The sequence below is a fragment of the Lepisosteus oculatus genome, chromosome 14 (assembly GCF_040954835.1).
Source record: "Lepisosteus oculatus isolate fLepOcu1 chromosome 14, fLepOcu1.hap2, whole genome shotgun sequence".
In the NCBI taxonomy this organism is placed as follows: Eukaryota; Metazoa; Chordata; class Actinopteri; order Semionotiformes; family Lepisosteidae; genus Lepisosteus; species Lepisosteus oculatus.
Window position 1 is genome coordinate 7,311,465 of NC_090709.1, and position 24,551 is coordinate 7,336,015.

A 24,551-nucleotide genomic window follows, 5' to 3' on the forward strand; every position below is an offset into this window, starting at 1 on the left:
TTGCTTCATGCTTCTCGGCATCATGTCTTACCGCCTCTGCCCCTCTTACCGGGCACCGCCCACTGCCCTTGGTCTGCAAGGCAGTCCTTTCAAGTACGATGACGACGCTGGGATCTTCGTTGCCTATTGTACGAGCTGAACTTTTGTGCTCTTTCCATCAACTCATCTTGTCATCTTACAGTCTGGGTAATTGGAGACTGCACTGTTCTGCTTCCTAAGGTCATATACGGGTTTTTCGCATGAAGCCGTATTGAACAGTATTTCTCGCATTGTGAACATGTGCACACAGCGGTCCCCCGGGTTCCAGTTAGTGCGTAATTATGCATCGATGAAAAACGAAATTAGCTCACTAAAAGTTTGATGTAGAGAATGTGGAAATTTCCACAAGTTGTGGTCTTTAAAATGCATTTGGTTTGAAGACGTTCTGTGCTTCCATTGTGAAGATATGGACAAAACAATATTTGAGCGTGGTAAAAAAAAGTCATAAAAATGACAAAGTGAAGGCTGAGAAAGCATTCACAATGCATTTTATACACAAAGCAAGTGTTTTTGTAACTCTAAGAGATTTCGCGAAAGCACTACAGGCGTGCCAAAATCATTTTCGAACTTCAAGCTAACTTTACCCCGGTCTTAGAGAAAGGACTGCCTTTCACTTCTCTGTGTTTTCTTTCACAGCACTGTGCACTTTTTCATTTCTCTCGCTTTCAGAGCCTCTGCACAGCACATGACTCGACATCAGGAAGCACATTGAAGTGAAAGCAGAAAGCGCTGCGACATGCACTGTGCAGATCCCGCCACACTAAGAGGTGAGTGGGTCTGTTTGATCACAGCGCTAGGCGAATCCCCAAACAGTGTGCGTGGCAACAAAAAAAGCTGCTCTGTTTTGAACTGGGGACATTCCACGTGTGAGGCTAACGTGATAACCACTACACTATGGAAACAGTGGGAAATTGTGCCCAGTGGCCCAGTGCTGAGCTTCGCCAATGCTATTCAGGGGCTATTCAGGGGCCAATGCTATTCGATGTGAATTGAATGCTATTCAACTCTCCAATGCTATTCAGGGGTGGAAAAGGGTGGAGCCGTGTGTGTCTTTTTTTCAACGACACCCCCATCTAAGAGCCGGAAGTACAGGCCTTCCTCCCGCAGGTCCACAAAGATGTTATTTTTTAAGAAGATCCTGCGAAAGTCGGCCATCCGCCTTTCAGCCCTGCAGTAGGCCAGGCTGAGAGAGAAGCAGTCCTTCACCCTGGCAATGTACAGCCTGACAAGGTCTGGCTTCAGGCCATTGTAAATCATGAGGTTCCTCTTCTCCCAGACAGCTGTCCTCGTTAGGCTGAGGAGGAGGTTCACTAAAATGGCGTTAACCCCCCCCCTCAGACCCGCGGTACCCAAAGAGGAACAGCTCTTTCCAGGGCACCCCGTCAAGAACAACTCCTCGAACAGAGCGAAACAGGCCATCCAGCAGATCCGTCAAGTACGCCCTGGCTCGAGCTGGGGGAAGATCTTACCCCAGAACAACTCTGAGACCGGCACTCTGAAGCGTTTCGCCACCATCAGCCTGTAGAACATGCTGGTGGTGCACCCCAGGAGGTCCACCCCACGGTCCCCCCACTTCACCCTCAGCTCCGGCCAGGCCGGGCCTGCTGCCCCGTCTTGTAGATGGAGCTTCTCCAGCCAACTGTCCGGGAGACCGAGTTTGAGCTGCTCGTAATCCTAACGGATCTTACTGACAGGCAGCTCGTCATCGACCTCTCGGACAGCGTCGACAATAGCCTGGGTGGGCAGAAATCCGTCCTTTACTTCATAAAGAAGATCCTTGACCTTGGATATGCCAGCCTCGTAGAGCTGCCTGTTCCATCGAGACACCAGCAGGGGGTTGAGGAACAGAGGCTGTTCCAGAAGCTGGGCCCGGGTCTCCGGCGTGTAGGAGACATGCTGGGACATGAACTACCCCCTCGCCAGCAGGACCTCCCTGTAAAAGGAGGGCAGATGTTTTATCAACCCCGGAGTCAGCCTCACCAGGCCTGCACCACCTCTAAAATGGCCGAGATCTCCGCCACCTCTGCCAACGTCAGTCTGGTGTCGTCAGCATATTGGTAGATCAACGAGGTGGAGGTGCCCCCAGGCAAGGTCACTGGAAAGAAGCTCGTGAGGGAACCATTCACCATGACACAGCTCACGATCCCCTTGTACACGAGCCTCACCCAGGAGATGAAGGCCTCGCCGAAGCCAAAGCTCTTCAAGACCTCAAACAGGAAGGAATGCTCCACCCTGTCGAAGGCCTTCTCCTGGTCCAGTTTCAGGACGTATCCACCCCTCGGCTGCTCCCGCATAAGGTCCACAACATCTCTGATGGAGCACACCGTGTCCGCGATGTCTCTCCACTTGACGCAGTAGGTCTGCGAAGGCGACAGGATCCTGGGCAGAACCTTCCCGAGCCTGAGGGAGAGAACACGAGTTAGTATCTTATAGTCCGTGTTCAACAGGCTGATCGGGCGAAAGTTTTTCAAAAGGGAGGGATCCCCCTGCTTTTTGTAGACAAGAGAGATCACCCCCCTTCTCATAGATGGGGTCAGAGCGCTGGTCCTGGCAATCTCCTGGAACACCTCCAGAAGGAGGGGCCCCAGGGACTGCTGAAAGTGTCTGTAGAGCTTGGAGGAGAGCCCGTCCCACCCAGGGCTCTTGTTAGGAGACGAGCCCCGAAGTGCTTCAAGCACTTCCTCCAAGCTCAGCGCACTGTCACAGAGCTCACGATCGCTCTGTGACAGGCGGGTACTCACCCACCCCTTCGGACCAGAACAAGGAGCTATAAAAAGAAAACACCTCATTCCTAACGGCCTCGGGGGCAGAGAGCCGCACACCGTCCTCTCCCACCAGCTCCTCGATGAAGGAGCTGCGCTGCCTCTCCTGCGAAGAAGAACCTCGTGCTCTTCTCGCCCTTGGCAAGATACTGGGCTCTGCTGCGCACCCTGGTTCCTCTCCACTTCTCCTCCTCCAGGGCTTCCAGCTCACCCCTCAGCTCCAGCAAGAGCTCGCAGCCCCCGCCGTGATCTGCCAGGAGCCCGAGCTCTGAGGCGATCCGAGCCCGAAGCTCTCTCTCCCGCCTGGCCTTCTCCCGCCCCTGGGACAGGCCATACGAGATACTGAACTCTTTGATGCCGTACTTGAGATTATCCCACCTGACCAGCTTTTCTGACCTATACAGGGGGCACTGCAGCTGCTGCCGGATTAGGTCTTCTATGCCCTGACAGAATGAAGCCTCCCCCAGGAGCGCGTTATTAAAGCACCAGGGGCCGGGGCCCCGGTCCTCCTGTGCCCCTGCTACAGAGAAGTGAAGCACAGCATGGTCGCTCAGGGTCGTGAACACATAGCGCATCCGGCTCAGGCACGGGAAGAGACTCATGTGCCCCAGCAACAGGTCGATCCGGCTCTGTCTCAAGACACCTTCAACGACCTGCCGCCGAAAAAAGTCCTTCCGCGCACCATAAGCCTGACACCACGCATCCACGAACCCGTGAGCCTCAGCACTGCGCTCCAGGAAGCTGCCAGCAGTGCTGCTCTTAAAGATCATCCCAACTGCGACATCGAGCGCACTCAGTGCACAGTTAAAATCTCAGACGACCAGCCCTGGCTGCCTGAAGAAGGAGAGCCGCTCAGCTTCCCCATTGGGGGCGTAGATGTTGCTCAGCAGCACGGACTGTCCCAGAAACCCGAGACAGACCTTCAGGAGCCGGCCGCCCGTGTCGTGGTGCAGGAGCCTTACACTCTCGTACACTCCCCTCCTCACCAGCACGGCCACCCCCCTCCTGCACAGCTCCCAGTAAAACAGCTCCCAGTCCCACTGTGCTCGCACCTTCGGGACACACTCCTCGTCCCAGAAGGTCTCCTGGAGGCAGACAACATCCGTCCGCCCCAGCAGAGCTAACACTGCCCCCAGCTTCGCTCTGTCCCTCAGCCCGTTGGCATTTAAAGAGGCGAAAGATGCCATCACGTATATGGCCGGGAAAGAGTGAAGTTAATTCTCCGGCCCGCACAACAGTTTCCCCGCCCTTTCTGCCACATTCTCATTGCCAACACTTGCTGCTTCCTCCCCACCTCCTGTCTCCGCCACCGTAGAGACATCAGGGATGGGTCTGCGGACAACTCTTGAACTGGGATTGAGGTTGGGCTGAGGCCTGACGTGGTGCCACTGGATCCCAGCCTTCGAGGGCCCAGGCGGTTGTACCCCGGCTCGCCCACTCCCCTCCCCCTCCTCCCTGTCCTCCCTCTCCACCCCATCCATCTCCACCACCTCCCCTTCCCCCTCCATCTCCCTCTCCATGCTCTGTAATTCCCCCTCCTCCATTCCTTCTTCAGGTTTGTTAGGTTTGTTAGAGCAACGGGGCGCCCCCGCTGGTGGAGATGCTGGCTGGTCCCCGGCTCCTTTCTGCTGCGCTGTACCCAGGATTGGAGGGTCCTCCTCTGCTTCTCCCCCATCACCGGCTGGGGCGTTGCTGGCTCACAAGGGTCCTAGGGCGCCGCTGCTGGCAACTCTCCATGCTCACCTGCAGCGGCCACTCGTAGTCCATCTTCAACCCCCTCGGCGTTGTGGGCAGCTGCTCCTGCGGCGGCTGGATCTTCCGGCTCCGGCTCGCAGTGCAGCTCATGAGCGCGTGGAGGCAGTCCGGGCACTTGGCAGTGGTGCAGTTCCTGGCGCGGTGGCCGGGCTGTCTGCACTCATAGCAGAGGAACTCAGGGCAGTCCTTGGCGATGTGCCCCGAGTCCAGGCAGACATGACACACCCTTTGTTGCTGGTCGTGGAGGACCCTGAAGTACTGCTCCCCCTCTGCCGTGGCGAAGCGGGTGCTGTATGGCAACGAGGCAACATGCTCGGGAAAGCGAATCCAAACAAACCTCGTGCCATCAGCAATGGTGGTCCCAGGGTAGTGGCGCATCCTGATGACCGAAATCACTCTCACCCCCCAGCTACTCAGCTTCTCCTTGATAGTCTCGTCTGAGATATATGCCGGGAGGTGAAGGAAGGACACCACTACCTCCTTCCGCTCCAGCCAGCGGCAGTAGCAGGGTGTGCCCTGCACATCCAGCCCCACAGCCACCGCGTCCCCATGATCTTTTGAGTCCAGAGTCAGTTCAAACTCTTTTGGCGTCCGGGGGCGGCAAGCAAAAAGAGAGCCCTCCCCACAGACGCCGTGCACCGCTGCGATAATAGCACCCGCAGATGGTTTCTCCATGCCGCTCACATCCACCACAACAGTATGCGCCCTTGCAAAAACCCGCCAGGGGGGTCGGTCTGAATTCCTCATCCTTCTCTTTCTTACACCACTCTCCTCCTCCACTACAATAACATTCTCTGCCTCCATGATTTTTCCTACCATTAAAACACAAACAGGACTCAGAAAGCAACAAAAAAGCAACAACAAAAAACCAAAAGCCTCTCCCCTCCCCAAACAGCGCTAGGCTGAAGGGGAGGGCTTCAAAATCAACCAAAAACACCAAGAAACCACAAAAATTCACAAAAAACAAAGTCTTACTTGAGACAAACAAATCCTTCTTCCTGCTCTCACGCTGACCACGCCCCCTGTGACAGCAGAGGGCCTGCTCAAGGGGGTGTGGCCGTAAGCGAGAGCAAGGCTCAATGGCACCCTTCTTATAGAGAGGACAGCTCCGTCACCTCTTTTACAATACTGCTTTTTTCCCTTGCGTTTTTCTCTTCTTCCCACGTTCTCTCTCTCCACTGCCTTCGTCCCCGCTCTATTTCACTTCAGCCTTTCACTCTTGCTTCCTTCCAATGAGGACGGAGCTGCGGGAGAAAGGGCGCTATAGAGGATCTCTGTGGAGAGCTGCTACTGTGTTTTGACATCTGAGCTCTGTGGAAAACGATCTCAATACAATTCTGAAAAACGCGACTCCCAGAACGCCAGCCGAACAAGTCTCCACAGCTGAAGCGCTGTGTCTCTTTTCAGCTGGCGATAAGCCTTTCCTCGTTCCTTTGCGGACTTGTAAAACTGTTCATGATCAGAATAAAAAACGCTCACACTAATACACAAGCACCCGTGTTTCGCCAAAGCTGACAAATAAACAGACAGAAAAGCCGCACTGCACGTGTGAACAGGGGAATGAGCGAGCGAGCGGGGATAGGGCGCCTCCTGCGCTTAAAAGCTTACAGCACCCGGTATTCCCAGGCAGTCTCCCATCCAAGTACTAACCAGGCCCGTCCCTGCTTAGCTTCCGAGATCAGAAAAGATCAGGCGTGCTCAAGGGGGTGTGGCCATAAGCGAGAGCAGGTTTCAATGGCACCTTTCTTATAGAGAGGACAGCTCCGTCACCTCTTTTATGACGCTGCTTTTTTTCCCGTGCGTTTTTCTCTTCTTCCCACGTTCTCTCTCTTCACTGCCTTCGTCCCCGCTCTATTTCACTTCAGTCTTTCACTTGTAGCGGCAATGCTTGTTAATAAGACATAATTAAGTGTTGCTGTGCTTTTCCAACTGAGGCCCCATCTCTCTGTTCATCTCTGTGGTGCAGCCACAGAGAAACTATTCATGCAGGCTGATTTAAATATGTTTTCTTTTGTTAAGGGACAGCTCCCAAATGGGGATGCACTTAGCTAAGCCTGGCTATCATGATCAATGGTCATCCATTGACGCCTATCTGTCTAGGGTGTGCCAGATGGACATCTGGACTGCATTCCTAAGTGTCAGGAGTAAGTGACTCATATCTTACCTTGATTAACCAACGTGGGACTCTCATGCCCATGGAACTTTCAGCCAATGAATGAGCTGAAGTTCCTCCAGGTAAAAACAGGCAACACAGAGGGCCTGAGTGACTATTTCGTGGACTTTTCTAAAGGGAATTCAAAGGAGAATTCCAGGGCAGGACGGCCCAGGAGCAGAAGGCTCCCAAGGGCAGGACATTCTCGCAGCGCGCCTCCTGACCATCCTGAGACTCAGCCCTGACAACCACGGAACGGCCAGTGTGTCTGAGTGCCAAAACTTTCCTTTGTTCTAAGAGTCGAGAGTGGAGGTTGCCAGAGAGTAACCAGAGGATCCACCCGAGGTTAGCATCAGCAGAAAGCCCCATGAACAGGTCGGAACTGTGGACAGCTGAATCACTATTCAGAACTAGCGCTTCATCAGGAATGAACCGGTCTTCTTCCTAACCTGCTGGGACCCACAGTCATCTTTTCTCCTGTGCACAAACATTGCTAGTTAAAGCCAACACTAACTAGCCTGTCAGTGAGCATCAGCAGCGCACCGTCGCAAGCTGCACAGCACAGCCTGGCACGGAGCCAGAGAGCCTGCAGGAGATCTGAATCCCTAGAGATTGGATGAGTATTCAACTTCAATGCATTACAGCTCGAGAATTCAATTGTTATCCCAACCAGTTGATATCAATTTAATTCCTAAGAGTTATGTACTTGTTTTGAGTATCTAATGTAGAAGTTGTAACCAAGTTCAATTACGAAACAGTCTAAATGAATGATATACTGAACGTATGTCCTCTTGATATATGTAACACTTCGTAACTGATTGAATATATATCTTTTGTATTCTGATAACCCTCTCGATAAGATCTGTTAGGTTTACATGCATATTCTATGTATTAATAAATGTATCCTCGTGTATTAGTACCTGTGTGTGTGTGCGTTGTTTGAGTTATATCGCATGGTTGGATTCTTAAGCCATCAAAAGAATCATTTTGTGATTTACAGCTACAATTAATAATTGTCCCAGTAAATACCCAAACCCTACAGAACTGGTGCCTTCAGAGAGCACACTACACTCCGGTGTTTGATCGGTGTGTGGCAGGCGCACGTCGCGAGCTTGTGTAGTGATCTGCTGGTCTGGTGTTATGCAAATGAGGCCGAATTGCGTCCCGGGACATGCTGCGAATGCGCAATGGCGACTCTAGGTGTGTAGGAAACGGCACGCTCGTTTTCTCGTTTTGCCCACACTTTTGAGTGTTAGTGTGGCGTGTGAGTGTGCGGAAGAGTGGGCACAGCAGGAGGCAGTGGCATGCAGGGCGAAGGAGCTGGCCTAGGCTGCGAGATTTGTGCTGTGGGTGCGGGCCTGCAGGGGCTTGTACAACTCATACTTACCTGGCAGGGGAGATACCTTGATCAGCCTGTAGGTGGAGTAGTTGGATTGTTTTTCTTTTGTTGGAAGCAGTGTTCGATTTGCGGTTTTTGAAATGGCAACCTTTGGATCCCGTAAGAATGCTGTACGTTTTGAGCTCTTGGATGACCTCTTCATGGATCGTATGCAGTTCAGCAGAAAAGTGTTACAGAAGGAACTTGGCTTTGAACCTCGGCACTTGGATTTCATCTTCGCTCTCCCAGGTCAGAAAGCATTTGAGGTTGTATTTGCTACCTATCCTCTGTTTGAACAATGCGTGGATGTGTTTGAGGCAAAAAGAGGCAAAGTTCCTGCACTTGAGAAGATCAACTTGCAGCCTCTGACACAGAGAGAGAGGAAAACGGTGCATGTTGTTATGTTCTCGGAACTGGCAAAGACGGAGGACATTCACACCTGGCTTAACCAGTACTGCACCGTCCACCATGGAACTGAGGTTAGAGATGTTGATGGTATAAAAACAGGAGCAAGGAAATTCGAGGTTCGCTTGCTACCGGACAGCGTAAATGGAGGCTTAAGGCACCTGCCCTCTACAATCCGGCTGGGCGCCTGCAATGGCTATGTGTTTTATGTGGGACAACCAAAGGTGTGTCGGCGCTGTGGTGCTGTGGGACACCTGGCATCGTCCTGCACTGTGAAATGCTGCAAGACCTGTGGCAAACAGGGACATTTAGCCTCTGACTGTTCAATGCTGCCAAAGTGCAATTTATGTGGCTCGGAAGGACACGTTTTTAAGAACTGCCCTCACGCCTACGCCAATAAACTCAAAATGAGAAAGGATGAGGCAGTGCTTGTTTCAGCCAAACCGGCCCGAAAATCCAAAGCAAACAACAAGTCAAACAAAGAACCCTTGTTGGACAAAGACTCTCAGCCTCCAGCCAGGATCAGTCCTGCTGTGGCTCCGGGGCTGGTGGAAGAGAAATCCACTACGCCCCCACAACCGCAGACTGCACCAGACAAGCACGAGGGTTTGAAAACCCCCGAGAACAGCGAGGACCCCTCCCCCACTCCTGCTCCTCAGAACGAGGGCCAGTGTGGGGCCCCCCGGTGGAGGGGGTCCAGCGAGGATACCCAGGATTCAGCGGAGCTGCTTTTCTCAGACTCTGCAAGTGCTACAGATGCCCTCCTCTCCTCCATCCAGTCCATCACGGAGGATCTGCAGCAGCTGGTGGGTGAGGGGGAAGAGGAGACTGGTGCATCGGCTGCACCCCTTTCCCCTCAGTGCTCCCAGGAGCTGGACTTGAGGAAAAGAAAAAATGACTCTGTTTTCTCCCCGAGCGAGGAGGAAGGAGAGCATGGCGATGGGGACAGCTGGAACCTCTCCACCCCTCCCTCTACCCCCTTCCTTGAAATGGACTCTGTGAACGCTTTTACTGCTGCCACCCTGATGAAGGCTCATTCAGAGGATGGCTGGCAGGAAATTGGTAAGAAGAAAAAGAAAAAGAAAAAGGTAACAGGTGAGACCGAAGAGAAATGTGTTTTGTAAAGACTGGTTCCACTTTCTTATGTAATATGGCTCTTAACATAATTTCTCTTAACACAAGAGGTATCAATGACAGAGTTAAATGCCAGTCTGTCTTTGATTACCTCCAGCAGAGAGAGGGAGATGTGTTGATGTTGCAGGAGTGTGCTTTAGCCTATCAAGAGAGGTATAAAAGTTTTGAAGATAGGTGGGATAAAGGGCCTTCTGTTTGGGCAGGGGACAATAACAACAGAGCCTCTGGCGTGGCCATTCTTTTCAAAGGATGGGCATTCAAATTGAAAAGTATTCAGAGGGTCATAGATGGCAGGTTGCTGTGTGTGGATGTGGAATGGGGGACCGTTAACCTGCGGCTAATCAATGTGTATTGCCCTACTGACGTAGGAGGAAGGGTGGAGCTACTCAAGGCACTCTCCCCCCTATTGTTATGCAGCACAGACGTGATAGTGGGAGGGGATTTTAATTGTATCTTAGAGCACACAGACAGGCAGTCTAGCTCGCCGATAAAATTGGATTCCAGCTCACTGGCCCTGCAAAACTTAGTTCAAGACTTTAAACTCTCAGACACATATAGATGTATATATCCCACAACAGCAGGATATACATGGTCAGGGAGGAATAGCAGCTCCAGAATTGACTATTGCTTTGTCTCAGAGAGAGTGAAAGTTGTTGGGGTCACTCTTCAGCCTGTCTTCTTCTCAGATCATCAGGCTTTAGGGTGTAGAGTGGAACTCCAGGGCGGGACTGTCTTTGGCCCAGGCCTCTGGAAACTCAACACAAAGCTGCTAGAGAACGAGGGGGTAGTATCCCGCTACAAGGAGAAACTATCACAGTGGCTGTCCTTGCAGTGTCTGTACGGGTCAGTAGGAGAGTGGTGGGAGGAGGTGAAGGTGAGGACAAAGGCCTTTTTCATGGCTGAGGGAAGGAAGGCTGCTGCCAGACGGAGAGGAGTGCTAGCCAGGAAACAGAGGCAGCTGCAGCGTCTCTACACGATGCTGCACAGTGGCTTCGATGTGCTCGAGGATATTGCCCTTTTAAAAAAGGACATCCGGAGCATAGCCGAAGAAAGTAGTCGAGGAGTGCTGTTAAGAAGCAGAGTGCAGTTCTTGGAAGAAAATGAGAAGTGTACTCGCTTCTTTTTCAGGAAAGTGGTAGGCTCCAAGACTGTCATGGAAAGTGTAGTTGATGAGGAGGGACGAGAGAGAACAGAGCCGAGTGCTATCCTCTCCTGCACCGAGGCCTTCTACTCAAGACTGTACAGCTCTACAGAGGTAAAGGATGAAGATATTCATTTTTTTACCTCAAAGCTAGAAAACATTTTGAGTGAAGAAGATAGGGAAGTACTTGAGAGGGATTTGACAGTAGAAGAGCTGAGACAGGCTATGGAGAGCTTACAGAAGGGGAAAACTCCGGGTGCTGACGGGCTCCCTAAAGAATTTTATTGCACCTTTTGGGATCTGCTTCAGGATCCGCTACTGCTCCTATTCGAGGAAAGCTACAAGACAGAATTGCTGCCTGACTCCTTAAGAGAAGGCACTATCTCTCTCTTGTTTAAGAAAGGAGCAAAAAATGACATAAAGAACTGGAGACCCCTCAGCCTGTTAGGCGTGGACACTAAGATCCTGTCCAAAGCCCTTTTCCTGCGCCTACAAAATGTAGTGGCCTCACTGGTAGGGAAAGAACAGACTTGTGGGATAGCAGGACGCCTGATGAGCGACAACCTGGCCTTGTTGAGGGATGTCTGTCTGTACTCTGAGGATCGCTCCCTCCCTCTGTGCATTTTAGGTGTAGACCTAGAAAAGGCCTTTGACCGCCTAAACCGGCAGTACTTAACATCGGTACTTGAGCACATGAAGTTTGGCCCCATCATGAGAAAGTGGATTAACCTGCTGTACACAGGTAGCAACAGCAGAGTCATGGTTAATGGCAATAGATCACGCACCTTTGAAGTCTGTTCAGGGGTGAGGCAGGGCTGCCCATTATCCCCCTTGTTATTCGTTTTGGCTATGGAGCCCTTAGCCTGTGCCTTGCGCCAGGATCAGGCCATTAATGGGATACCAGTGCCTGGAAGTGGGGGAGGAGAGGTAAAGACATCTCTATACATGGATGACGTCACCCTGCTCCTCTCTGACAATGCCTCAATTAGCAGAGCTCTGCAGTGCTGTGATCGGTTCTCTTTGGCTTCCTCCGCAAAAATTAACACATCTAAGAGTGAGATTTTTTATCAGAACTGGAGGGAGCCAAAAGAAGGACATGATCTCAGGCTGCAAGAGAAGAGAATTAAGGTCCTGGGGATGTATTTTGGAGAAGAGATGGGAACAGTAAATTGGCAGAACAAATTGCCAATCTTAAACAAAAAACTGATGCAATGGAAGGACCGAGACCTCACCATGACAGGGAAGGTGCTGGTCATCAAAGCCGAGCTCTTGCCTGTCTTGAATTTTCTGGCTTCTACCTTCCCAATCCCACACCGTGTTGCGGCGGTGCTGAGGAGATTGATGTTTCAATTTCTATGGGGTGGGAAGCAGGAAAGACTCAGAAGGGAAATAATGTACAGGCCGCTACCCTCAGGGGGGAAGTCTGTCCCAGATATTGCTACGAAGCTGCTGTGCATTTTCCTGGCCTCTGTGCTGAGAGGCTTTGCAACAGCACCTGCAGCGCGTACCTGGACTTATTTTTCCAGGCTCTGGGTAGGTAGGGAGGTGTTCAGAGTGTGGGGTGTCAGACCCAAGCTGGACGTCCCACTCTCTGACACATGCCCTGCAATTTATGGGACAGTTAAAAGTTTTCTAAGATCTCACCCAATTGGCCATATTCCCCTCCGAGATGTCAGCGTCCAAAAACTGGAAGATTTCGTAGCACCCCAGAACAATAGGCAGACCCCTGTGGGCATTTTAACATCAGCCCAAACAAGGAAGGTGTGGAAACACACATCCTCTAAATTTCTGTGCAACATTCACAGAGATTTAGCCTGGAGTGTCGTCCACCAGTGCTTACCGGTACGAACTTTCTTGTACCGTAGGGGCCTCACCCCCAGCCCTCGCTGCGTTAGGGTGGGCTGCGGCGAGGAGGAGACTGTGACCCATCTCCTGTGGTCCTGCTTTTTTGCTAAGGCCTTCTGGGCACAGTTTGAAGATTGGTTGCAGGCTCTCTCGCCCCAATTTACCCTGACCGCTGCTTTCATCATATACGGCATCTCTCCTGTCAAACTTCCTCCTGACGTGTTTGACAGGATCTGGGCCGTGGTGAACAGTGGGAAAGACGCCCTGTGGAGAGTGAGGAACATGGGGCTGTTCAAAGGCATCGAGGTCCCAGTCAAGGCAGCAGGTAGCCTGGCCCTGTTCATCACCCGAGAGAACTATTACCTCAGAGATCTGTGGAGAGAAGGGAGGGAGGAAGCAGAAAATCTGTGGGAAATAGAGAGCATAGGTCAATATCTCAAGAAACTGTGAAAAACATTATCATGTTTAAATAAAGAATGTGATTTGCACCAGAAAAAAAGAAAATTGTTGCTATGTAACTGTTACCGTGTCAAAATGTAATGAGATGTGATCATATATACTGTTTTAAGTATGTATATTAATGTAAAGCTTTCTGATTTGTGATTTCCTGTATTTTTTTTGTGAAAAGAAAATAAAGTTCTTAAAAATCGAAATCGGTTCACCCAGGGTGAGGCTCGACCATTACACTCCGGCTGTGCTGACCCCTGCGAATTTGCAGATGTAGAGGCAGCTTCGATATTTGTTTTACAAACAGCTTTTTTTATATGTATGAGTCACACACATGCCATAGCAACAAAACATCTCTAGAGATGAGGTTATAGATCACTTTTCTTGGAAGTGTTAAATATCCATTGAAATGAAAATCTAATTTCCGAAGCATCCAAAGTATGGGAGCCTCCTGGGAATCCATATGAAGTATCTAACTTTAAACATTTTAAGAATAAAAAGGAGGAAATTGAAATAGAAATCAAATAAGTAAATTGATTCTTAAAATGTAGAGAGCTTTAGGAAAATATATAACAAGAATGTAACTGCTGTGCTACGTGCAGATTTTTAGAAGACAGTACGTCAACAAAGTACGCACTGTCTAGGTTACTTTTAGAAGACAGTGTATCAAAACACTATGTATTGTCTGGGTCATTAGATCAGCCGAAGGTAACTGATAAGCTTTGCAAAAAATATATTGGTGCTTCTTTTTATTCGTTTTTGTGATGTAATCTGTTTTTGTCTAAGGAAAGGGGAAGTATTAGAAATGACAAAATGCTGAACTTTCCCTTACACTGCAACATCTTATAAAAATCCTGTGCGGCTTGTAATGAGTTGAGTCTCTGATGTACTTTGCAGAGTGGCAACAGGGCTCCCAATATTGCAAAATTGAAATAAAGAGCTTACTCAGGTGAGAACTCTCTCTTGTGGCTTCCTTGATAGTTATATTTCCATGACAATTTGGGGGCTTGTACAGGATCACAAACCTGAGCGCGGACGGCTGATGAAACTTCATCCGGACCCGGACAATTTTAGCAAATTGGACGAACCTCGGGGGATAAACTTTTTATCCTTCGAGATACGCATCTGGAAAATTCACAGCAGTCTGACATCAGTAAGTGATCTTATGTTGCAGAGAAATGGGAGGCTGGTGAGGCTGATAATTAGGGGCCCATAACTATGAAGGATCTTTGTAAGTGGTCAGAATGGACAGGGGAAAGTGGAATTAGGAAAAGAAGTTTCCTGAAGATGAGATGACAGGGATAAAATAGAAATGTTAAGGGAAAACTTAGAAGAGAATGAGAAGAAAGGAAAGAAAGTGAATTGGAAAACTGGGAAAGAGGAATCACAGAAATGATGGGAAGCTTCAAAAAAGACTAGTCTTGAAACTAAAGAACAGCAAGCTGCAGCTAAAGTCATGGCCATGCGTACTAAAAAGAAAAAGTCTCCACCAAAATTAGAAAGTGGCCCGGAGCCAAAGCCTTTTTACTTGTTCGTGAAATGCCAATGTGCACTTTTACAGGTCCAGAAGGAACTCCAGCATATGTACATTGACCTTGGTCTCCTAGTGAATTGTTTGCATTAGTCAAGTCTTTTCCTAAATTGCCTGATGATCGTAAAGAATTTTAAAGAAAGGTAAGCCTTGTTCTTGATTGTCTTAAGGCTAATTACAGTGACATAACCTTGTTGCTAGATCATATTGTTCCTAAAGGTTTACAACGTCCTCTAAAAAGGAGGAGGCAGATTGGTGGATACATGACCCAAATGATGAAGAAGTATCCATCTAAATTAAACCACACGGACATGGAGAGGAAAAGTTAGGCGGCCGCTTCTAAAAAGAGGTAAGGACTCCTCTTTTCTAAAAAGTCGCTTGTCCTCTCCATGTTGCTGTGGTGGGTGCAGGGTTTTTCTGAAGCTGAAGTAACTAGAACTGTACTCGCAGAAGAGCCGAAAATGGTAACTGTGAGTTTAAAGCCAGGATCTGGAACCTGGTCCGTGTTCCTGTATTGTGATAGTTCGTCAGTTTGTCTCGACTGGGGTATTCCGCGTGGCGCGTGGGAGACGTGAAAATGGTTTGGTGTGAAGGAAAACAAATTAGATTAATGCAAAGAAATATGGACTGTCAGACGGAATTTAGGCTGAACAGGAATGTAGAAAAGTGTATGAACATTGGGATAAAAATAAACAGATAAGGGTTTTATTTTAGAGGAATATTTGAGAATTCAACAGAATATCATAGATGAGACGCAAAAATCCCTGACGGAAAAGCTAAAAGCAATGGCTGAATGAAACGAAGTTATATATGTAGAAAAAGAAAAAGCAAAAGAAGAAAAAGAACGCCTTAAGAGAGAATCTGGGAGAAGGGTGGGAATTAGTGTGGAGATTTTTGAAAGAGCATTACCCACCGAAAACTGATTGGAAAAAAGTAACAGCATGTTAGCAAAGGAAAGTGAGGATGTTTTAGATTTTACAGAAAGGTTTATAACTTTATGGATAGTATTCTTGGGATTAGCTGATGAAAAGGAAGTGAATGAATATACTTCCACAGTAATAAAACAAATTTACCTGAGTGGGTTAAAACCTGATGTTGCCAAGAATGTACAACTGTGCTTTCCTGATATTACGGAGAGCGGAGACAGATTTGATTTAATAACTCGCGAAGCATGCATGCAGAAGTGCTAGCGCTGCAAATGGGAGGTAAAAAGACTCCCAAGGAGGAGAGAAAAGAGCTGCCAGTTTGTCACAATTATTGTGCGACTTTATTATACCAAGATATAAGACCCCTTCAAGAAAATAATGAGGACTGGGATAAATCTCCTGATTGGGCATATCCAGATGGGGGGTGAGTTAACTAGCCCTGGGGGAAAGGGGGGCAAGACAAAACTACTAATAAGCTGGTGTGCAGTTACTAAAACAAAGGGTGTTTTTTGGAGAAATTGTAAGAAAGAGGCTTGATTTCACAATTAAAGAACACGTCAGAAGCTGAAACGAGAGCCGTGTGTGAACTAATAGATTTAATCTAGTAAGCCCCTTTGTAGCCTTCATAAATTTATCTCAGGATTTAAATAAAAGCGAAATAATCTTACAGTGTGCAGTAACTGGAGCACAGCTGTCCTGTTTTTAGACTATAACTGCATAAAGATGTGATATAAAGTTTTCTAACGGGTAACAGGAGGCTACAGGAGAAGGGGTGCAAGGGTTGCGTTTAAAGCAGATACAAGCTGTCACAGTATGCTTGGGAAAAGATGTACAGTTTCAACTACTGATGTGGGTGGGGGACACCCCAGACCTATTGAGCTGGGATGCCCTGCAGCATTTACAAGGAATTACTGTATGAAATAGAATTTATGTGAACTATCTCAATAGAGTTATGTGATATTGTGATTGTTTTACCTAATGAGGGAATCCATAAGGCCGGGCTACTCCAAGTATTGGATCTAAAGAGGAAAAAAAGGAGTATAAAACCAACTACATGATAAAACCAGGGTGAATGCCTTCTCAGAACGAGCTTGTCTAGTGACGTATTGGTTTAAGGGGGGTAGTGCAGTCTAAAGACAAAATTGCCTTGACCCCTGCAGCAGAAACCGTTTTTGATGTTTTGAAACAAGCTTTCTTGCAGACACTGGCCCTGGACTGTATTCCCTCAGACGGATCATCTGTATGTAATCTGTCTGTAAGTGAAAGAAATGGGTTGTGAGCCGTTGTGCTGGTGCAGGAGCATGGAGATAGGCATCGTCTGGTGGGTTATTATTATTCAGGACCCCTTGATGCGGTGGCCAAGGGGCCGTGTTTATGTGTTGTGCAGGCTACCTGCCTGGCTGTATAAACTGTGGATAATCTGGTGTAGGACTAGCAGACCGAATGAAAATATTTAATTGAAACTTGTAAATATGCTAAATGGAAAATTATAGCAATTTATATAGACTGTATATATACATTTGGTGTATGCCACAATTTTGGATGGCAGTGAAGGGATAGGGATTTCCCCAACATGGCAGGGACTCTAGTCAAGAATGCTGGGTTTGTCTCTGAACTGTTAGAAGCTTTGCAGCTACTGACTGAAGTAGCTGTGGTAAAGTGTAAATCACATAATAAAGAAATGTTTCCAGTAACTCGAGGGAACAACTTTGCAGATGTAGCTGTCAGGTGCACAGTCCTGGTAGAACAGGAGTCTGAGACCCCTGTGAGACCTCTGTTGGTGAAAAGGGGACAGCTACAGGATATTCAGGCTGAGGCCTCTAAAGCAGAGAAAAGGACATGGTTAGAAAAGAGTGTGGTGCTGCCAGCACACTGGACGCTCTGCATGCCCTCACAGCCTAATGCCCTTTGTAGCTCGACTATCTGTCGGACACCTGGGTGTGAGTCAAATGGTGTGCTGGTTACCCAAACCTGGGTGGGGACTGTGTTTGAAGCAGTAGCCACTTATGTGGTATCTCAATGTGATGCTTATCAAAGGAACTCAACTACAGTTCAGGTGCAGGTGCTACAGCTCAAAAGGCCTGCTCCTGAGAAACCTTTCATGCAGTAGCGAATGTTTACAACCTTGGCTCTTATAATCTGTTTTCCCAGTGGGTTGCTGTCACTGCCTCTGTGTCTACCAAACACTTGATGATGGAGATAAGCCCTTGGTGGGCACTGCCCTACTGCATGTATTATGATCAAGGGACAGGCTGTGGCTGGATTATTCGGGGTGAGATGGACTGAGATCACCCTCAGTCTGCTGGAACAGTGGAATGAAGGAACAGAAAAGATTGACTAGACATCAGACTGAAGGAACACCATGGGATGCAGGTTGGATCAAACAGAACTGTGTAATAGAGCCTGTTTGATATCATCACAGGCCAATCAACGAAACTTCCTGGAGGGATGAATTTGGCTAATGGATTGTTGAATTTGCTAATTCTCTATTGTAGTATTGTAGGTTGTTAATTGAAGTGGTGCACGGGGCTGGTGAACAGGTGCTGGACACTTGGAGACCTCCAGTAGAGGGAAGACACGACCTGATACCTGGCGAGTGGGTGTGGGTGAGGAAGATATACCCTGCCAGATGTTGCAACCCTGCTGGGAAGGACCATATCAAGTGCAACTGACTACCGACTCTGCCATCTGAGTGACAGGATGAGATCGCTGGATCTACGCATTGCACTGACACCGAACCACTGCACCAGAGACTGAGTGAACATTATTATATTGTCACTGTTTCTGTGTTTGTTGAGCTTCCTGAGGGGGGGGTGACAGTGTACCTGTTAAGTGTAAGGAGTTTTACTTTTATAAATGGGGATATGGAATCAATACTTTATCAGTCAGCCACAAATAATAATCAGAGCTCCTGTTGGGATTGTATTGCTATAAAAGATGCTCATGGGAGTAATCCCCTTTGATAGAGGTGATTATTAAGGTTTATTGGCATGGGTAAATAGCCCTGCTTTTAGTCTGAGTGTAACTCAGATGTATTAGAATGGAAATAACTGTATGCTCCTCGCTATAATCACAGTTTTAGGCCATTCTCTATTAGGGTGATAGACAGCTGTTTAGGTGAGCAAAGACTAAACAGTACTTGTATTCTAGACAATTATTAGCAAATTCATGATTTAGCAAAGCACATCTATGATGAAGAAAAATATATATCATAATTATAATCCAGATGATTGGGGCATTGGTGCATGGCTACAGTCTGTGCTAGGAACCTGGAGAGGGTCTCTGGTTCAATACATATTTGTGTGTCTGGTATTATTCGTTATAATCATACTGTTAATATCCTGCTTGAAAAACATGTGGACTAAAGCTGCTGCTTCTGTGCTAATTGTATGCCCTGAAGGGATCATGAAGGTCAAAAAATGATTTCATGGGAAAGGTTCTCTTATCTAGTGGCAGAACCTGATGGGTAAAACAATATAGTTTTAAGGGGGGAGTGATTCCCCTAGATGCACATTATTATTATGATTTGTTTGTTCATAATAAGATGTTTTGCAGGAACGGGCCAATGAGAAACTTTACAACTTCAGCTAGAATTGTTCTGCAAAATGGCACAGCTGAGGCAGTGGAACAATGTGTAGATTTTTCTAAGAGTTATTACTTCAGGAAATAGAAGTGGTGTTCACTCAGGTGGAGGGGGCCGTACCAAGGCTGCTGACCACTGCGACTGCTGTGAAAGTCACGGAAAGGGTGCCCTGAATTCATGCTTCCCACTGTAAAAAGGTCACAAACGAACTGAGCAAAGTGCAGGAGTGATGTCTCCACAGGGATAGATGGGGATCACATGCTTGGGACTGATGTGCCCAGCCTTTTTCCTTTTTATGTGGAAGCCTGTCACCACCCAGAAAGAGGAAGAATCTAAAGGCGAAGCCTCTTTGTATACAAATTGGCTGAATGAAACTGATAATGTGGGGATATGAGTAATTTGTGGTATAAACTTATAAATCATACTGTAAAGTTAAAGAAATTTAATGCATCTTGTTATGTATGTGCTTTAATGCCTCATTCTACAGCCTCACCCATTTCTCTCCTGGTTAGAATCACTGTTTGGGCCAGGGGGAATGTTTTTCTTTAAGTTACTAACACCGATTATAGTAGCTGTGATACTTGTCTTCCTGTTTTTGTGTTGCTGTACGACATATATTATTCCAATGCTTTGAAATATGGTAATGAATATGTTTGCGCATCAGTATGTTCTGATAAGAACGCAAGATTCTGAAGTATGGGAGCCTCCTGGGAGTCCATATTGTAACGCCCTCCCCTGGTGGTTAGGAGGAAGCGCCCCTAGGCGCTTGAAGTACCACTGGGCATGCTGGGAGTGGTAGCCGGGGAGAGTCTGAGGGTCAGCATGATGACCAGCGGCTGACCCTACCTGTGTAAATAATGTCCTAGTAATTCTAGTGCCCTGTGTAGTCCTGTAAAAGTATAGTGTGTTGTTAGGTAATTACCACCCTAAAAAAGTGTACGTGTTCCATCAGTCTCCTCATGTGTGTGTAGATCCTGTGTTTGGTTTTGTGTGGTTGTAAATGAATAAAGCTAATGCTTGTTTGTTAATCACGTCTCCACTCGTCCTTGTTCTGAAAAGAACCTGCAAACGCTACATTGGTGTCAGAAGCGGGCAGAATGGACAACTTGTGGCAGACACTACCTGATTCTGTTAAGTGCCGGCTGATGCTGGAAGAAACAGAACCCATCGGCAGCGCACATAGGGAGCCTGAGCAACTCCTGGGTGCGACAGGTGGCCACAGCCCTTACCAGGGCTATTCAATAGTGGTTTTGCCGGTAGAATTGGGGCGACTGGCCGCTACTCCTGGTCAGCGGCCACCCCAGATAGAGGATACTCTCCCTGCCGGAGCCGATCAGCGATTCCCACACCCATCGGCGCGGGTGCGAGGCGAATACACGGCGCTGGCGGCGGCTCTCCAGCTGCGTTTCGGTGTAGAGGAGGCGCCGGACTTGATGCGGGAGAGGCTGGCCCTGCGGCGGCGCCAACCAGGAGAGCGACTGGGCCCGGTTGCCGCTGATGTCGCGTTCCTTGCCCGCCGAGGATACCCAACTTTCCCCCTGGAGGCGCAGCGGGAGATGGCTCTCCAGGCTTTTCTCAAGGCCCTCTCACCCGAGGAGCTGCGGCGCCACGTGCAGCTGGCCGCGCCAACATCGCTGGAGCAGGCCTTGACCCTTGCTACACGGGCTGAGGCCGTGTTCGGGGTGACTGGAAGTGCCAGCAGACGCAGTGCGCCCTGCCGGCTGACCGAGACGGCGACGGAGGAATCGAGCGAGGGGGAAGAGGAGCCAGCCCGGGCAGCGACCCCCGCGGAACAGCCCCGCACGCTGATTTGCAACCGCTGCGGGAAGAGAGGACACCGAGCCCGGTTCTGCCGGGCACCCGAACCTCGCACTCCTCGATCGGCGTAGGGAAACGGGAATGGGGCGACTCAGCGTGGGGAAGGCCGCCCCTCGAACACCTCAACCCCCGCTCCGGAGAGCGCTGTTAAGACCGGCGCCCCTCACGCCACCGTGGGGCGAGTCGGCTGTAGCCGGGGCCTGTACCTCCACTACAAAATCGAGGACCAACCCTGCCTGGCCCTACTCAACACCGGTTCATCGGTAACCCTACTCCGGCCGGGCGTCTTCCCCGACACCGAGGGCACCAACCCCCCAGGATGGGAGGCCTCCAGCTTGCGGCTTAGGACCGTGACGGGACAGCTAGCTGCAGTCCGGGGGAAACAGGTGCTTGCCTTCCGTCTAGATGCAGTGACGGTGCGCCACCCCTGCTACCTCGCACCCATCCAGGAGGACTGCATTCTGGGGCTGGACGTACTGCAGCGAGTGGGGGCCAGTTTGGACTTGAGTTGGTGTGGCAAGGGGAGCGACTTCACCTGGTGGAGGGCAGGCCCGGCGAAGGCCGAGGGACGCGGGCTTGCCGGAGCCGGGAGAAAAAGAGGCAGTGGCGGCGGCGGCAGTCGCCGGGGCAGACTAGGCCTGTGAGCCGGGGAGCGAGCGTGTTGGATCCTGCTCCCGAGTCAGCCGGGGGGCCAGACAAGGCGGCGGCGGCGGGAGCCGAGCGTTGCGTGGAAGCGAGGCGCGCCGTTGAGGATCTCTACCAGCGGAGCTGTGAGGGCCTCGATCAGGACCAGCGGCAGCGGCTCCAGGCGCTACTCGCCCAGAACGAGGATCTCTTTGCGGCGATAGATGAGGACTGCACCCGCACTGCCCTGGTCCAACACGAGATCAACACCGGCGACGCTCGGCCCATCCGCATCCCACCGGGACGCATGGTTCACGCCAAGCGGACCGCCGCCGAGGAAAAGATCCGGGAGATGGCCGCAGCGGGGATGATTGAGCCCTCCGCGAGCCCGTGGTCGGCGCCAGCTGTAGTGGTAAAAAAAAAAGACGGCTCGTGGAGGTTCTGCGTCAACTACCGCAAGCTGAACGAGGTCACCCGGAAAGATTCCTACCCCCTGCCGAGGATAGATGACGCCCTAGACTACATCACCGGGTCGACCTGGTTCAGCTCCCTGGACCTCCGCTGCGGCTACTGGCAGGTACCGCTTGCTCCCGATGCTCGCCCGAAGACGGCCTTTTCTATCGGCCAGGGCCTCTGGCAGTTTACTGTCATGCCTTTTGGCCTGTGCAATGCCCCGGCGACGTTCGAGAGGCTGATGGAGAGGGTGCTGGCATCTGTCCCCCGGAACCAGTGTGTGCTGTATCTGGACGATCTGCTGGTTCATGCCCGGGGCTTCGACCAGGCCTTGACGAACCTCCAGGCGGTGCTGGCCTGCATCCGCCGTGCTGGCCTGAGGCTCAACCCCCGCAAGTGCGAGCTCCTGCGGCGGGAGGTGAGCTTCCTGGGACATGTTGTTGGACCGCGAGGGGTGGCTAGGTAAGGTCGCCGCAGTGAGGGACTGGCCGACTCCACGCACCGTCACGGAGCTCCGCAGCTTTCTGGGGTTGGCCTCGTACTACCGGAGGTTCGTCCGGGACTTTGCCAGCATCGCTGCCCCGCTGCACCGCCTCACCGACAAGAGCCGCCGTTTCGACTGGGACTTGGGCTGTGAGACTGCTTTCGGCCGGTTGCGTGAAGCTCTGGTGGGGGCCCCCGTGCTGGCCTACCCCGACCCGCGGTTGCCGTATGTTCTTGACACCGACGAAAGTGACTCGGGGGTGGGTGCGGTGTTGGCGCAGGAGGGGCCGGATGGGGAGCGTGTAGTATACTATAGTCGGGCTTTGACTAGGCCTGAGCGGAACTACTGCGTGACCCATCGCGAGCTGCTGGCGGTGATGGCGGCGGTCCACCACTTCAGGCCGTACCTGTTCGGGACCCGGTTCCAGCTGAGGACCGACCATGCGTCCCTCACCTTGCTGCTCCACTTTAAGGAGCCGGAGGGGAGATGGCGCGATGGATAGAGATCCTGCAGGAGTACGACTTCACTGTCGTGCACTGTGCGGGGTCTTGCCATCTCATTGCCGACGCTCTCTCGCGGCACCCCTGCGAGGCCGCGGAACGCCACCACTGCGCCCGGCGGGAGCAGCGTGAGGAGGCTGTCCGCACCGTGGCGGGGGTGAGCACCGCGGCCACGGCCCGGGAGGGGCCGCTGGGGGTGGGCCTGCCAGACCTGGCGCAACGTCAGGCAGCTGATCCTGACGTGGGGCCGGTGCTCCCCTGGAGGGCAGCTGGAGTGCGGCCTACGAGAGAGGAGCTCGCCCCGCACCCGAAGTCCGTCAAGGCCCTCTGCGCCCTGTGGGAGGCCTTGGCGGTAAAGGACGGGGTGCTGCGCCGGGGGTGGGGGGTACCCTCCAGTGGCGAGATACGGTGGCAGCTGGTGGTGCCTCGGTCACTCCGCAGGGCGGTGCTCCGAGCGGTGCACGGCCAGCCGGGCGTGGGGCACTTCGGCGGTAAAAAAACCCTGCAGCGTCACCGAGGCCATTTTTATTGGGGTCTTTGCCACCGGGACGTGGAGCGGTACTGCCGAACGTGTGCGGTGTGCGTGGTGCAGAAGGGCCCCCCTCCAACAACACCAGGTGGGGGCTCCTATGGAGCGGGTGGGGGCGGACGTTTTGGGCCCGTTTCCACACACCGAGGCTGGGAACCGCTACGTCTTGGTGGCCATGGATTATTTTACGAAGTGGCCGGAGGCCTACGCCCCCCCGGACCAGAGTGCCCCCACGGTGGCCGATGCACTGCTGGAGGGGATGTTTGCCAGGCTGTGGGTGCCGGAGGAGTTACACAGTGACCAGGGGCGTAACTTCGAGTCCCAGGTCTTCGCCAGAGTGTGCCAGCGCCACGCGGACCACACCGCTGCATCCCCAGAGCGACGGGTTGGTGGAGCGGTTTAATCGGATGCTCGCCACCCAGCTGTTCACCCTGGTGTCCCGGCACCAACGGGACTGGGACTGCCACCTCCCCCTTGCGCTCTGGGCGTATAGGACCGTGGTCCAGGAATCCACCGGGTGCACCCCGGCCTCGCTCATGCTGGGCCAGGAAATGCGAACCCCGGTGGACCTGGTCTTCGGCCCGCTGCCTGAAAACGGGTCGGCACTGCCGGCTGGACCGGACTACGAGTGGGACCTGTGGCAGTGGATGCAGCGGGTACACAGCTTTGCACGGACCCACCTGACACAGGCGGGGGTCCGGCAGAAGCGGCACTACGACCTGCGCTGCAGGGGGCCTGCCTTCCAGCCCGGGGACTCGGTTTGGGTGTACAACCCGCGCCGCCGCAAAGGCCTCAGCCCTAAGCTGGCGCCGTCGTGGGAGGGGCCCGCTGAGGTACTCGGGGTGGTGGGCGAGGTCTGCTACCGTGTCCGGTTGCGAACACGGGGGAGAGTGGTGGTCCTGCACCGAGACCGCCTGGCCCCCTACCGGGCCCGGGAAGAGGAGCCGTGTGGTCAGGCTCTAGAGGAGCAGCCGGGGCTGGAGCCGGCCGATAGTGGGGCGTCCGTGGGTCGCCAGCCGTCACCGCGGCGCAGCGGCCGCTCACG

At 51.4% G+C, this 24,551-nt stretch overlaps 1 pseudogene; it reads right to left on the reverse strand.

Moving 5' to 3' along the window:
- Window positions 1-6,157: 6,157 nt before the first annotated feature.
- On the reverse strand, window positions 6,158-6,276 carry LOC138218495 (5S ribosomal RNA; annotated as a pseudogene).
- Between the last annotated feature and the right edge of the window lie 18,275 nt (window positions 6,277-24,551).